The sequence below is a fragment of the Oncorhynchus tshawytscha genome, linkage group LG26, assembly GCF_018296145.1.
Source record: "Oncorhynchus tshawytscha isolate Ot180627B linkage group LG26, Otsh_v2.0, whole genome shotgun sequence".
Lineage (NCBI taxonomy): Eukaryota > Metazoa > Chordata > Actinopteri > Salmoniformes > Salmonidae > Oncorhynchus > Oncorhynchus tshawytscha.
In genome coordinates this window covers 53,288,182-53,291,997 of record NC_056454.1, presented here as the reverse complement: position 1 = coordinate 53,291,997, position 3,816 = coordinate 53,288,182, and positions in this window count along the sequence as shown.

The following is a 3,816-nucleotide window of genomic DNA, read 5'->3' as shown; positions in this document are numbered from 1 at the left end:
CACTGGGAGGAAAAAGGTCATTGTCCCTGGTCTTTCTGCGTGCTGCAGACGCCGATCCATCCAGCGCACCCTTTCCCCTCCCTCTCACCACCCCTCCCTCCCTCGTACCCACCCGCTCCTATCCTCCTCAACTTTAACACAGTCTCCAATAAATATGAATTCACATTTCTGCTATATGGCCGAATTTGATGCAAATGTAATTCCTGGGCTTGTTTTTGGGGGCTTGAGAACTAATTTGGTCGTCAATTGTTGTCAAGTCATAAAATATAGAATATACATATGAACAGCAACAGCAGAATGCCACTAGATGGCCATGTTACTGTGGTTTGAGTGGTAGACTAGGCTATATCAGCCAATAGTTTGGGATGGATCAACATTGACACGACGGTTACCAGGAGAACAATGCAGAAGGATCATCCTTTTTCAATTTCAGTCCAGGGTTTGTATTATTATTATTTAAATCTAGTCCATGGGGAGGATCATGTCATTTGTAATTGATGAAATGTCTATATTTCTCAGTGTTTTAGAATGAGTTTATTTAGGCTACATATGGATGTGTGCCAGATGCCGCCCCTCATCTCTGATTCTCTGCTGTGGAATATCAAGTGTGCCTATAGGCTATTTAGTGTGGTCTCAATCACACGATCCATAGCCTATAGTGGTGTGGCATGGCTTGTGGGGTACGCAAGGTGTCTGAGCTGTGCGGCAGACAGCTCGGTGCATTCAACATGTCAATACCTCTCACAAATACAAGTAGTGATGAAGTCAATCTGTCCTCCACTTTGAGCCAGGAAAGATTGATATGCATATTATTATTGTCAACTCCCTGTGTTTCTTTAAGGGCCAGCCGTGCTGCCCTGTTCTGGGCCAGTTATAATTTTCCTAAATCCCTCTTTGTGGCACCTGACCACATTACTGAACAGTAGTCCAGGTGCAACAAAACTAGGGCCTGTAGGACCTGCCTTGTTGATAGTGCTGTTAAGAAGGTAAAAACTAGGGCCTGCCTTGTTGATAGTGTTGTTAAGAAGGTAGAAACTAGGGCCTGTAGGACCTGCCTTGTTGATAGTGCTGTTAAGAAGGTAGAAACTAGGACCTGCCTTGTTGATAGTGTTGTTAAGAAGGGAGAAACTAGGGCCTGTAGGACCTGCCTTGTTGATAGTGTTGTTAAGAAGGTAGAAACTAGGGCCTGTAGGACCTGCCTTGTTGATAGTGCTGTTAAGAAGGTAGAAACTAGGACCTGCCATGTTGATAGTGTTGTTAAGGTAGAAAGGTAAAGCCATAACACACATTTTTCCAGAAGCAGATTCTTATCTATAATGTCAAAAGTCATAATGAAGTCTAACAAAACAGCTCCCACTATCTTTTTATCAATTTCTCTCAACAGTCATTTGTGTAATGTCCTTCCCTATAAGAGTGCTGAAAATGTGTTGTTAATTTGTTTACTGTGAAATAACATTGTTATTGGTCAAACACAATTGTTTCCAGAGGTTTACTAAGGGTTGGTAACAGGCTGATTGGTCGGCTGTTTGAGCCACTTTACTTTCCTCCAGGCCTGAGGCCACACACTCTCTAGTTAAATTGAAGATATGGCAAATAGGAGTGGGAATATGGTCCTCTATCATCCTCAGTAATTTTCCATCCAAGATGTCAGACCCAGGTGGCTTGTCATTGACGATAGACATACATTTTTTCCCCTCTTCCACAATGAAACTCACTTTACGGAATTTAAAACGACTTGTCTTTCATAATTTGTTAGTTATACATGGATGTGTAGGTTCATAATTTGGCATGTCATGGCTAAGTTTGTTAATCGTGCCAATGAAAAAAACAAAGTAAAAGTAGTTATCAGGGGGTTTTGTGACAAACAAAACGATGTTGCATAAAGCTTACTTCATTATTCCATTAATTAAGTTATCTTCAATGCATCAGGGATCGCATAACCAGACGTTTTGGCTTCACAGCCTTCTTCAGTGTGTAGGTACAATTTTCTTTAATTCAAAACAGCATTTGTTAAGAACACCTGATGAGCAGCAGGTGCTTCTAATCAGGGTTGCCACTCATCAGCCAATCAGGGCCCCTCTGGTCTACCCTCTGGTCTACCTCTACCTGTATACCAATTAGTTTTGATTGTGTGATGAATGAGCCATCTGATTCAATGAATGGAGCAGAGTTGGCCTTTTTCCCCTAAATTAAATTTAAGCTTCAGAGCTTTTTACTCTCTTTGTTTCATAGTGAAGTTCTTTTTTATTCTGTTTAGTCACATGATTTCTCAACTTGCAGTACGTTTGCCAAATGGCTGTGCAGTCAGACTTATTTGGCCTCATCTCTCTCAACCATCTTTCAATTCCTCATCAACCCACAGGGATTTAACACATTTTACAGTCATTTTCTGAATGGGTGCTTATTAGTAACTGGAATAACTCATGTCATAAATGTGTCAAATGCAGTATCTGTTTGCTCCTCATTACACACCGCAGACCAGCAGTGTCTGTTTGCTCCTCATTACACACCACAGACCAGCAGTGTCTGGTTGCTCCTCATTACACACCACAGACCAGCAGTGTCTGTTTGCTCCTCATTACACACCACAGCCCAGCAGTATCTGGTTGCTCCTCATTACACACCACAGACCAGCAGTGTCTGTTTGCTCCTCATTACACACCACAGACCAGCAGTATCTGTTTGCTCCTCATTACACACCACAGACCAGCAGTGTCTGTTTGCTCCTCATTACACACACAGACCAGCAGTATCTGTTTGCTCCTCATTACACACCACAGACCAGCAGTGTCTGTTTGCTCCTCATTACACACCACAGACCAGCAGTGTCTGGTTGCTCCTCATTACAGACCACAGACCAGCAGTGTCTGTTTGCTCCTCATTACACACCACAGACCAGCAGTGTCTGTTTGCTCCTCATTACACACCACAGACCAGCAGTATCTGTTTGTTCCTCTACACACCACAGACCAGCAGTGTTGCTCCTCATTACACACCACAGACCAGCAGTATCTGTTTGCTCCTCATTACACACCACAGACCAGCAGTGTTGCTCCTCATTACACACCACAGACCAGCAGTGTCTGTTTGCTCCTCATTACACACCGCAGACCAGCAGTGTCTGTTTGCTCCCATTACACACCACAGACCAGCAGTGTTGCTCCTCATTACACACCACAGACCAGCAGTGTCTGTTTGCTCCTCATTACACACCACAGACCAGCAGTGTTGCTCCTCATTACACACCACAGACCAGCAGTATCTGTTTGCTCCTCATTACACACCACAGACCAGCAGTGTTGCTCCTCATTACACACCACAGACCAGCAGTGTCTGTTTGCTCCTCATTACACACCACAGACCAGCAGTGTTGCTCCTCATTACACACCACAGAAATTCAAATATTCTTTACATCAACAACATAGGAAATCACTATAAAACTATTTGTATGACCTCTTCTACACTGCATTAGGCCCAGCCTTTGGAATGTTGGTTTTCCTCGACATGGCTACTATATTATGATCATTACATCCCATGGATATGAATGATGCTTTACAGCAGATGTCTACAGCATTAGTAAAGATGTGATCAATACATGTTGATGATGTCATTCCTGTGCTGTTTGTAACTACCCTGGTGGGTTGACTGATAACGTGAACCAGGTTGCAGGCTCTGGATACAGTTTGAAGCTTTTTCTTGATGAAAGCCAGTCAGTATTTAAATCACCCAGAAAATAAACATCTCTGTTTAAATCACATTATCTTCATTTCACAAGTGTTATCCAGAGAATGACTGTTAGCACTTGGTGGTCTATTT